Raw genomic sequence first — 12,474 nt, 5'->3', positions numbered from 1 at the left:
GTGGATCTGTCCAGTAAGTATGTGTTGTACCTTCCCTTGTGATGAAGTGTGCGTGCCTTATCTGCAACACCACTTGTCAAGGAGCTGCACAAGTTTACAGGCTGCTGCCACCTCCTTCTGTTTGTTTCGAATGTGGCTGTTACTAGCCTCGTTTGATGGCTCCTAGCTCTTCATAGTGGAAGATGCCATGCATAGTTGAACCTTTCCTCGTGTTACCCAGAATGGTGGAGTCACCTAAATTTTTCAGGATAAACCAGCCTAACCTACCTTGCAAACCTCTGCAACGATTCCCAGTTCTCCTCAGGATGTATTTTGAAATATTATTTGCAGACTTATCCAAGAGACCTTTTCATGCTTTCTGGTTTGCACCGTTTTCAGTGTTTAACAACCCAGCTTTCTACTCTTCAAGTCTGTCTAGAGTAATTTTTATTTGGAAACCCTATAACACACTTGAGTTTGCTGCCTATGCAGTAATCTTTAGGCCATAATAGAAAGAGGATTCACTTTGAATTATGTTTGGTCAATTGCTTTCCACTGTTCTTGTTTCCTTGTTTTTAATGTTCATAATTTAATCTTATTTTTAATCTCCTTAATTAAAAACTAGTATGCTATGACTATAAAATCTCAGGTTCTCAAATACTACAGTGACAGGACTGAAAAAAGTGTAGGTATATTTAGTACACTAATATTATAAATGAAAACAACCGTGGTACCTTGCTGTAGTACTGTGCACCATATCAATTTCTGTTCCCCGCAGTGTGGCAGATACATCTGAAAAAAATAAAGTATGGTGAAAGTGCCAATTAAAAAAAAAATCTATTACAGTCATAAAGCCTATCCTGCATAAATTACTTACTTTTCTCAGAATCAGAAAATTAAAAATAGTATTTAATGCACTGTTTTAATTTTAAGGGTAATGTGGGCAGCCTTCCTCAATGTTCTCCAAAACATTCAGCTTCGTCACATCTCAGGCTGTGGTGAGGTATGTGGCACAAGTGCCAAATAGGTTGGCAGAAACAAACCCTAACTGTCCTTGAGCATTCCTTGCTGCACTTGTGTCTGATCACCCAGTTTCCTGATGCATTTCTCTGTAGGTACACGCATGGGTAGTGTCATTACAGGATGGGGTATGCAAGAGAGGATGAATGATAGGGGCTGCTTAATCCAGCACCGATGCTGAAGAGATGCATGTGTAAATGTGACTATGCTATTGCAGAATATGTTTTTAAAATAAAGGTTACCTGCCTCACTTTATCCACTTTGACACTTAGATGCTGAAAAAATAGATGTGAAAGAACTGGGGAAACTGTGTAAGAGTCTCTTATGTCAGAAAGGAAGAGGAAAGAAAGTATGGTATTAAGTAAGCACTGCTGGGGAAAGTGATTGGCTCAGGCAGTGAGGTGCAGGATGACTCTTGTCCAGAACTCTCCTGAGGTACTCAGCTGGCCAAAAAGAAAATTTGTTGTACTTTTGGTAACAAATAGTACTGCCAGTCTGTCTCAGGCATTCCAAAGTCATGAATCAGGCCGCAGAAATAACAAGATTAAGAAAAAAAGGAGATTTTTTAGAAACAGTACACATTTGGAGATATTTGTATCCCATTTTTTCAGTCTTTACTGTATGTACGACATATTAGCAAAGTTTACTTCCACATCCTTGAGGAATAACAGATACTCTTAAAAACTGAGATTTTCAGCAGATAACATGACTTGAAGAGCTTGGGCTTTGTGGAAACCACTGGCTATCAGAAACTTCGATGATACATTCAAAAGGGTTGGCAACAAAGAAGAAAAGAATGGGGAAATGAAGTAGAAAGGCTTCAGAAAGATTAAACTGCCTCTCTGAGTGAGTTGACTAGCACTGTTACTGAAATTAAAGTGAGGCTGGCCAGATGAGAAGAGATTGCAAAGATTTTATCGATTAACCTTTTGCAGGGAACACACATCTCATTTTTCCTGGTAAAACAGAACAGGCTCCAAAGAGCAAAATGTGGTGATTTAGAAAATGCTTGTCGTGGTTTAGCCCCAGCTGGCAACTAAGCACCACGCAGCCGCTCACTCACTCCCCCCTGGTGGGATGGGGGAGAGAATCGGAAGAGCAAAAGTAAGAAAACTCGAGGGTTGAGATAAAGACAGTTTAATAGGTAAAGCAAAAGCCGTGCACGCAAGCAAAGCAAAGCAAGGAATTCATTCACTCCTTCCCATGGGCAGGCAGGTGTTCAGCCATCTCCAGGAAAGCAGGGCTCCATCACGCGTAGTGGTTACTTGGGAAGACAAATGCCATCACTCCAAATGTCCCCCCCTTCCTTCTTCTTCCCCAGCTTTATATACTGAGCATGACGTCATATGGTATGGAATAGCCCTTTGGTCAGTTTGGATCAACTCTCCTGGCTGTGTCCTCTCCCAGCTTCTTGTGCACTTGGCAGAGCATGGGAAGCTGAAAAGTCCTTGACTAGTGCAGCAACAACTAAAACATCTCTGTATTATCAACACTGTTTTCAGCACAAATCCAAAACATAGCCCCAAACCAGCCACTATAAAGAAAATTAACTCTATCTCAGCTGAAACCAGGACAGTATCCACCCCTTATTCTATACCATTTACGTCATGCTCAGGTCTCACATTATCCAATACATTCTCATTACCCACTGTCACCCTTCCCATGCTTTGATATAATACACACATATAATTCCATTAGTCTATGGACCACCCCAACAAAATATTTGTAAAATGTCCATAAATGTCCACAAAATGTCCACTGAGTTAATTTAGTCCATGACTTTGGGCTTCATCTCTTGTGGTTGTTACTCAGGACAGGAGAGGTGGTGTGTTTCTTGGAGTTATTGGGCACCAAAGCCAGCTCAGGTCAGGTCACTGCTGCACTTGCACTGCTTCTTGTAAGGCTTCTCCTCCATTTGTTCAGGTGGTTCCGGCTGTAGTAATTCCTATAACATGCAACTCAAATAATGGGTTACAACAATTTAAAGGTATATCCATTACAATCTCCACCCCTGGTCCCTTTGCACCAGACTGTAGGGTTTAACATTGCAACGAACTCCTCCCCTTGCTCCTAGCCTGGCTAGCAACAAGGGGTTCCTGCTATAGTAATTCCCACAACAGAATGGTCCTCCAAGAGACCGGGCAAGGTAGATAGCTGTTTAATTTCCTCCGTCTCCAAGGCAGCTATACCAAAAGCCCACCGGTACCCTTTTGGGTCCTTGAAATACCCTCTCCTGAGGTAGTCTGTGCCAAGGATGCATGGAGCCTCTGGGCCAGTCACAATGGGGTGCTTTTGCCACTTATTCCCAGTTAGGCTCACTTTGGCCTCCAGTACAGTCAGCTGTTGGGATCCCCCTGTCACTCCACAAATGCAGATGGGTTCTGCCCCTATATAGCTTGATGGCATTAGGGTACACTGTGCACCGGTGTCTACTAGAGCCTTATACTCCTGTGGGTCTGATGTGCCAGGCCGTTGAATCCACACAGTCCAGTAAACCCGGTTGTCCCTTTCCTCCACCTGGCTGGAGGCAGGGCCCCCCTAATCCTGGTCATAATATTCATTACCCATTTCTTGTGTATATGAGTCAGGAGTTTCTTCATTAAAATCAGAAGTAAGATCAGCCCTTTTACTCTGTCTGGGGAACTGTCCACTGGAAACCGGAGCAGCAATTTTCCTGGAAGAACCCCCTTTGGTGATTGTTTTTCCTTGCAACTCACGTACCCTTGCCTCTAGGGTTGAGGTAGGTTTTCCATCCCACTTCCTCATGTCCTCTCCGTGGTCACGCAGGTAAAACCATAGGGTGCCCCGTGGTGTGTACCCTCTATATCCTCTCTCTTGAGCAGAAGAACGCTGACTCCTAATAGCTGAGACACTGGTCCGTATAGGTGGGGAGTAGGACATATCTTCTTTGAACCGTTGGAACTCCTGGGACAGTTTCTCCACAGCTGAGACAAGGGAGGAAGAGATACTTTCTTCGTATTCCCGGAGGTTACTAGCAGCTTCATTCACTGTTGGACCACCATGGAGAAAGGTATCCAGTACCTGAGGGAATTAGCTGTGCTGGAAGTGATTTATGGTGACCTGGACGACGTGCAGTCACCCACAGATCCAGTCGAGGTCCAGTGCACAAGACCTGTGTGGCGGAAGTTTGTACGAAACGCACCACCGTCGTGTGCCAACTCATTGGCAATACTGACCTGGAAAGATGGAGACGGTCTAGACGGAAACCAGGACAATGCTCAAAGGAGAAGCAATGGCAGGTTTTATGGCATTCCTAAAAATGCAGAAAATAACAAAAATGTGGGAATGTTGCCTCTTTCACTTACACAATCCTTGCATTTTGATAGTATTATATAAAGACCTTATAGGGCAGAAGCACAAAAATCCCCAGATCCAGCTGAGATATGTAGCTTTCTGTTTCCAGAATTATCAAACTCAGCAATATATTTTTACAGGCAGCCAGGAAGAACAATGAAGAGCTGTATAAGAACAAAATTATCTATTCTGATGACAATTACTACCCTGAAGTTCAGAAAATTTGGAGGCACGTTGGAGCTAAGCAAAACCAGCTTAGGAAAAGGGATAAGGTCCTTCATTTCATAATCATCACAACTAAGATTGGTATTATTATATAAGAACAAAAGGTCCCAGAGAAGCATTGCCAACTCTTGACAGTTCAGGCATTGTGATCCTTCAAAGAGAAGCAGCAGAAGGATTAAACATCCAGTCTGCAGTAATTAGACCAATGTCTAACTTTACAGCAAATTCACCTGGATTTTGCAAAGAGGCAGGAGGCCTGACATGCATAAGGACTGCAGAAAGCGAAGCAGAGAGAAAGAAATGAAATATGAAGTCCGGATGCTCTACTATATCCAAGGACCAAAAAGGACACCCGGGGGAGGAAGTGTAAAGCTGCCTTTTTCTGGGATGCAGTGTTCCTGCATCCAGACCCTTGGAGGAACTTCCAGCAAACTTAAGGCTGTTTGGGGTTATGTATTATCTGGCAATGGACTCAAGGGGCCAATAAAGCAGCTGGGGATCAGCTTGGAGAAATACTATCTCCTGTGGAAGCAGTAAGAAGAAGAAGAAGGAGATTCTGAAGCTAATTTTTTTTTCTAGTGAGCATAAGAGCACTCCTCTACAGCTGTACAATTTCCTTGCAGGCTGGCTATGTCAGGCTTAAGAGCAAAATCTTTGGTCTGTGGAGCCATACCGTCAAAATAGGCAACAAGCAAAATAGGCAATAGGCAATAAACACCATGTTCTACATCGTGCTACCAAGGTAGGTTTAATAGGCAGGTGTCAGGGAGGAATATTATGGATACTAGGAAGGGAAATAAGTGACAGGATGAAGGTATTAAAAAGACAAGGCTGTACACTGGGTAAAACGTGCAAGGAACTACTGATAGAAGAAGGGGCAAGTCAGCAGAGGAAAATAGAGGCTGCATAAGTCAACCCCAGCTATTTCAGACTTGCCTTCTTCCTCACCCTCTAGTTCTTATTCTGAAAAGTAAAGGAGCAAAAATTAGCAAAAATGTAAAATATATTGCAACATTCTGAGCTGTTTCTTTTTCCTTCTTTTAATACAAAGCAAAAGTTGGTTGGGGAATTTTCCGGGAAGGCAATTCTTTGCCTGTTGTGGCTGTTAAAAATACTAGTTGTAGCTCTCAGCCTACTGATCTCTGAAGCCAGACAGCTTTTCTGCCCAAATAAGTTTGAGTTCATGGACAACTGGTTTAAGTTATTTGTTGATCCTAGCCGAGAGTTTTCACCAGGCCAGGATGGCTCTATACCCAGAAAAACTGTAATGATAGCTGTGTTCTTTATTGCACTGTGCTGGGTACATTTGTATTGCTATATCAGGAAGCTAAACCTGGAACTAAGGAATTGCCTGTTTTTCTCTCCAGTCTCCTTTTTCTTAATGCCTTTGCCTCCAGAGGTAGGTCCGTACCTACACCTTCATGAACACCACAGCCTTTCTGTCTTTCTTGCGGGACACCAGTTATGGTGTTTTATCTTCTTTACATCAGTTTCTTTTTAGGAATGTTAATACAAATATATAGATTTGTATAAGATTTTGTGACTCGATAATGAAGCACAAATATTAAGCATTTTAAAAGTGACCTTTAAAGTTTGTAGGGTTATGGTGAAATAAGCTTTCAATAGTATTCACATAGAAACAATTTAAAGGGCTCAACGTCACGGAGCAGCTATAGTATTAGTTGCTGATTAACCTCTCCGAGGATAGACTCCTAAAACTCAGATGCCGGGAATGGGAGAAACACGTGAAATTTAGACAGCAGGTTGTGGGCTAAAACTTCTGAAACTCCTCAGCCGTGCTGTAATTAGTTACAGTGGTATGAACACCAAATTAGCTATGCACTAAGCTCAAGACACAGCCAAGAAGCCATAGGGACTTTAGAGCTGAATAGCTTCTGCTTTGTTCAAATATAGCTAATGCAAGCAACACATCTGCTGATGGTTAAAGAGCCCTCAGTGTGGCTGGGAGACAATGTATTGTAAATTGTATGAGCAAATTATTGTTGGCTCTGTCTGTTACTATGACAGTAATGGTGTGTAAAATATGAAGCTATAGCCAAGGTCAGGATGGACGGTATCTCAATGAGTAAGATACTAAGGTATAACTTTCAGTGTCATTCTGGCCAAATATAAATTTATGCTTACTATGTTGTTTAATGTGGCACAGCTTAGGTCTCTGAAGACAGAACAGAAAACCACGCCGGCTTTAATTCTCAGTTGATTTATTTAAAGATAAGAATAGATACGAGTAACCCTGTATAGATAGATAACCCTGTATAGATACATCTAACCCTGTATAGATAGTTATTTCATATGGAGTATTTACCCCTGTTCCATACAGCCTTGTTATAACAGTGCAAAATGTACAGAGGCATTCTGCTTGTGTGACTTTAACAGATGACATAACTTATTGGTGCTAAGATTTGCTTGTATCTGAACTGTCAGAAATATGAGATCACCCTTCTTCTTTCTTACTTAAGCTGACCTTTTCCTCTAGAAAATATTTTAACCATAATTTCAGTCCTGCTTTAGGCATTACGTACATGCACAAAAAAGAACATTTTAAGAAAAGAACACTTTCATCCCCCTCTCCAAACTTGAAAACACTACCTGTCCTGATATTCCACATCAGGTGGAAAAGTAAATACAGAAGAGAGAACAAGGTAAGCTGGCAACTAGCTGTGAACAGTGTAATAAGTAACAACCTTAGCACCCCAACTGAGGATCATCAAGCATAATTGACCTAACTTGCTCCATGTATTATTTACCTTACTTTGGAAGACATGCTCAGTTGCTTTTAATTTCACTACCACAGCCTAACAGTCATTTTGGTTTATTTTCAGCTATAATATGTTTAGTAACACATCCAAGGAAAGCAGAGCAGTAGGGTGAATGCTCGAACAACTTGATCATAAATTGCTGAATCTTGTATTTGAATTCTGGAATGAGGATTTAAAACAATCTAGAGCTAACCTGTTCCTGGGCTAACCTGAATAACTTTGGAGCAACTTTGTCAGCACGGAGCACACAAAGATTAAGACAGTCCCTGAAAACTGCAGGCTTTGCCATATGATGGTGGGTATCAGTACCTGGTTCTTGCAGGTAGTTTTACAGTAATTGATTTTCCAGGTTGAGTAGCACAGCAACTTTGTTGAAAAGCTGCACTCTTAGTTTAGCAATGCATATTTTTTAGAAACACAGCAGTGAATGCCAACTGAGATTGTTCTCCACCTTAGTTTCTTGAGTTAGACGTGTTATCTGTCACCAGATACCAGAGGACAAGGGGTGTTGCAATGCTGGAGAGCTGACTGGCCTAACAAAATGCCACGTTACTGTTTTCTTTACATGTGGGCGAGGCTGACCTCTATCCTCACATCATCGTCTGGATCACTGACTTTTCTTGGTCTGGAGTTCTCCTTAGTTACTGGCCTTCCAGTAGTCTTGCTCCCTTGTGCGTGCCCTTGAAGTGTTTGAGTCCCTAGGTGTCTGCTGCCAGGCTCAACCCTTTTAAAGGATGGCTAGTAATACTACAGGACTCTATGGTATATATTGTCCCCCATCCTCTTTTTTAGCTTCAGAGCTCCTTCTTGGATAGAGTGAAGCTGCTCCATTCCCAATTAAATGCCAAGGGCCTGCACAAGTCCAGCCCTGCCTCTCATGCATTAGATTGCTTGTCCAGGCTCCCCCTTCCTTAATGGTCTCAAAGTGGTCTTCTAATTTCTTCTTTTCTCATTTGTGGTTTCAAGCTTGTGTGGAAACTTGTTACGATCTGTCTGTCATTATGCTGGATTTTCTCCCTTCTTCCTACTTTCTGCTGCCTTCCTCTGGTTACTCCCTCTCTTTTGTCCCTTGTCCCCATACGTCTATTGATCTCTTCCTGTGAATGAATGCCTTTTTTCTGAGGTGCCAAGTCAGGATATTGTAAAAGGCTTTTAGTTCCTTCCTGTTCCTCTGATGCATGGGCACCTGTAGTCCCTCTGGGCTAAAGTGGTAAGCAGCAGGCAATGCCGCAGAAAACACACGTTGGCGAGTAACTACAATATATCTAAAAGCAGCCGATAAGATCAGCACATCATCACGTTTCTTACAGTGCAGTGATCAGAATCCACAAGTGAAACCCTTAGATTCTCCAGCCTTCCTACCTTTTTTGCCGGGACACATCACCTCCATCACTTGGGGATCCTCCCACTTGGTGGTGCTCCTCTGATGAACACCTTGGAGTCAGCCAACCCAAGAAGTGTGTCCAAGCCACATCCAGCACAAACCAATACTAGTGAGGTCAGGACAAAAACCCCAGCACTCAGCACCAGTTTACAAATATGGTGTTATTCACTGCTAGGGAATGGGAAACCTAGGGCAGTTCTTCCCTCAGAAGAGTACTGAAGGAGGAGAGTATTCACCGGCTTACGGTAATAAGGGGCAGTTTCCAATCTTCCTTTTGAAGCTGGGCTGCTGTGTAGAAATGAATGCAAGTTTCATGGACCTTGACAGATGACTTTATATCCAAGTAAGTGAGCGTAACTTGCGGGAGACCAGAGCTAGGCTCTAATCCACTCTTTTAGGGCTGTTTACACTATTTTACCCAAAATTAAAATCCCAAATAAGATATTTCTCTGTAGCATTTTCTGTTGGCTTCCCAGTATGGTCCCTCTTATCAATCTAATCTTCACTGCCTGATAGTCCTGTGCACAGTGTAGAGAGCACCAGTGATGGTTCAGTGCTGTGGATTTGAGACTAAAGGCCATGCCGTCTATAAGATAGCCATTGCGATGCTTGTCATCACTTGCCCAAGTCCCTTGGTCAAGCCCTGGGTGTCTTCTTATTAAAACCACAAGGAAGGCGATCAACTCTCCAGTCCTCAGAAAGAATTTGTGTTCCCAACAGTGGTACCAGCTTCTCTCCCGAAATGGAAGATGCCCTTCTCTTCACCTTTGTAGCTCTGCCCAGTCACCAGCTTCTGCTCTTTGCTTTTGTTTGACTCAAATATTCTCAGTTGCCAGTTGGTTCTGTCATCCCAGTGACTGAATCACAAGGCAGGTTAGGGCTATGCGTGACATACTGAATGGTATCTCCAGAGGTAGTAAATAAAGGCTTGTTTATTCAAAGGAAATGAAATACAAGATAATGAATAAAATTCATTGATTTTTGCTTAAGAAAATAAGTCTGGTGAGATTTATTTGAAGAGTAGACTTTTTGTCTGTATTTATTTTTTAAAAAAGTGCATGGATGCCAGAGTTCAGGTATTTTTTTAGGATAAGTTCATGAATTCTTCAGATGCGACTTTGAAGCTTTTCCCAACCTTTTGAAAGTATAAGTAATAAAATTGGGTGGGTTCAGTGCCTCAGACGGAATCTCCTAGACGTAAAATCCATCTACTAAGGTGTTTCATATTTTCTAAAAGCCAAAATCGTGCAAACTGCAGCCCAAACTACGAGGTGCTTGTTAAGCATAGGCAGAAAACAGTGTCAAATGTTCTTTAGGCTGCCTTTCATAATCACTTGTTGGCTCCACTCCTGCAGGACCTCCTACAAGGAGGTCTTGGCCATGTTCTAAAATAATACATTTATCCATAGGCAGCAAAGGCTACAGCTGCAGCCTGCTGTTTGTGTGAGATTTAAACACCAATGGAAAGGTCTTTTAACTTCTCTGAATTCCTCATTAAAATGCTGGTGTGATTTTCTGCAGCCACCTCAGCTGAGAGTAGCAGTCCAACAAAGAAGCACTGGAAGAGATTGGCATTGTATGTTTCCCTTTGAAATGTGGCAAACCGAGGAATAAACTTGGATCCCCCATCAAGAAAAACTGGAGAAGGAAAAGTATTTTCATTACTAGCCGCTGTGGGTAGGGATTCTGTGGAGGCAGCTCTCCAGCAAGGATCTGGTGGTGAGAAGTTCAAGGAAAGACTGCAGTCTTGAAACTCTGCACATCTTTGCAGATGGTGTCGTCTCCTTAAAAAAAAAAAAGATTTTTTTTGTACTGCAATCTTTTCTCTAGCTGGGCTTTCCCCTTTTTAACCCACGAGATAGTCTGCCTTTGCCATCTATTCAGATCTCTGGGAGTGCAGAGAAGACAGGATAGGAATGTCAGGGCTGAATATCTATGTGTATGATTATGAACAGGTTTATTTGTGCAAGGAATAATGAAAACCAATGGCCTGAAACTGAAGCCAGACAAAGTCATATTGGAAATAAGACACAAGTTTTTAACAGGGAAAAGATTAGTCTTTGGAAAATACCACCGTGGGGAATGTTAGTGTCTCCATCTCTGGACATCTTCAAATCAGACCAGACCCCCGGCACTAGATCTGTGTGCTGGACTCACCAGAGCCAGGCGCAAATGCCTTAGCCAAGCACAACCTGCTGGGCCCAGCACAGGAGTAACTGGGTGTGATTTAAAGACCCGGGAAGTCAGACTATGCGATCCAGTTCTAGCACATCCTCCTCACTTTTTGAATAAGAGAAGCTTTGTAAGGAAAATAAGAGCACTGAAATTCATCCCAGCTTGAGATTGCCAGACTCAACTCTATTACATCTGTTTGCTTTCAGTAGATGTGTAATGACGTAGCTAAAAGGTATAGTAAATAGTTCTATTTCAAGTCTCCTAAGGTGTGTGAGCTTTTGAAAGCAGTTTCTCAAGGCTAGCATGTACCTGATTTATAGACAATTCCTGAGGCAAATTGAGGCAATTTTGTCATATTTTTATCACTTGTGCTAGAGTGTAACAGATTTCCTACCTGGTCCTTGTGAAGTGATAGTCCATCAACTAGACAAAGGCCTGGATCTGTTCGTGGATGCACAATGTAGTACTGCGTGACACATTCAGGTGTATTGAAATGGATGGCACCGTCTGCTGAGTATTAGGATGAAAGTTTCAGAGTCAGACTGGCAGTTAATATTTCTTACTCACACGTGACCAGAAACATTTTACATTTAGAAGATACTGTCTGTTTTCAAAAGCTTAAAATAAAAAAATCTGAGTTTGACATTCTTACAATGATTATTCCAAGACGAGTCCATGGTGGCCTTGGAGGGGCCAGAATTGCATGCAGCATGAGTGACAGCAGTAAGAATCAGCCCTGTTACCAGAGAAAATAATTAGGTAGATAGGGAAAAGAGAAAGTTGAAAGCAACTGGAATTAGAAAGCATTTTTTTCCCTAACATCCCTTGAAGAGATGCCTATATCCCTGTCTTGGAATTAAAGTTTAAAAGTGTGCTTGGTTTTATTTATTGTTCAGAATATCTGGGATTCTGCTGATACTTTTAAAATGGCAGCCACAGCCAGTATTGCATGAATTTGGGATGGCTTTGTATCTGAAAACCTTTATTAGATGGTTTGTTGCACTTTAAACCCCCTCAATCTCTGTAGGCACTTGCACAAATATGTTTAGCTATATAAAGCTTTTTTTAAAGGATTAAGACATTTGGTGTTCTCCTGACTTTGGAAGGGCCATGAGAATTAAGTGACTTAATAAATATTTTAGAGTGAAAATGATAACTTTATTGTAGAATTAGGAAAAGGAAGCAAATTGTGGCTAAGAGTAATTCTCCCACCGTGGACAGGTAGCTACTGGGCCTGAAAACTTTGTACTGCTTGTGAAATGCTTTTTTTTTTTGTGGAGGAGAGAGTTAAAACCCAGCAGTGCTTATGAAAGAAAGCATCATATGTGGCAAATTATCACTGTGCAGTAAATAACTGAAAAGGAAGAGATCTGCAGACTTCACCCAGAATTTTATTGGCCTTGATATACTGCTGTCCCAGAAAAAGCTGAGTCTGGTTGGAAACTGTGGTGGGACATGTAGGAGAAGGAGTAACCATTGATGTGGATCCAGTAGATGCATCAGTCAGAAGGGAAGGAGAATCCAACCATGTAGCTGAGGACATTACCAAAGGAGGCTTTGGAAAACAAAGGTTGTCATCAAATTGTAACACTAAAA

The sequence above is a fragment of the Ciconia boyciana genome, chromosome 3, assembly GCF_034638445.1.
Source record: "Ciconia boyciana chromosome 3, ASM3463844v1, whole genome shotgun sequence".
In the NCBI taxonomy this organism is placed as follows: domain Eukaryota; kingdom Metazoa; phylum Chordata; class Aves; order Ciconiiformes; family Ciconiidae; genus Ciconia; species Ciconia boyciana.
Note: the sequence above shows the minus strand (reverse complement) of the source record.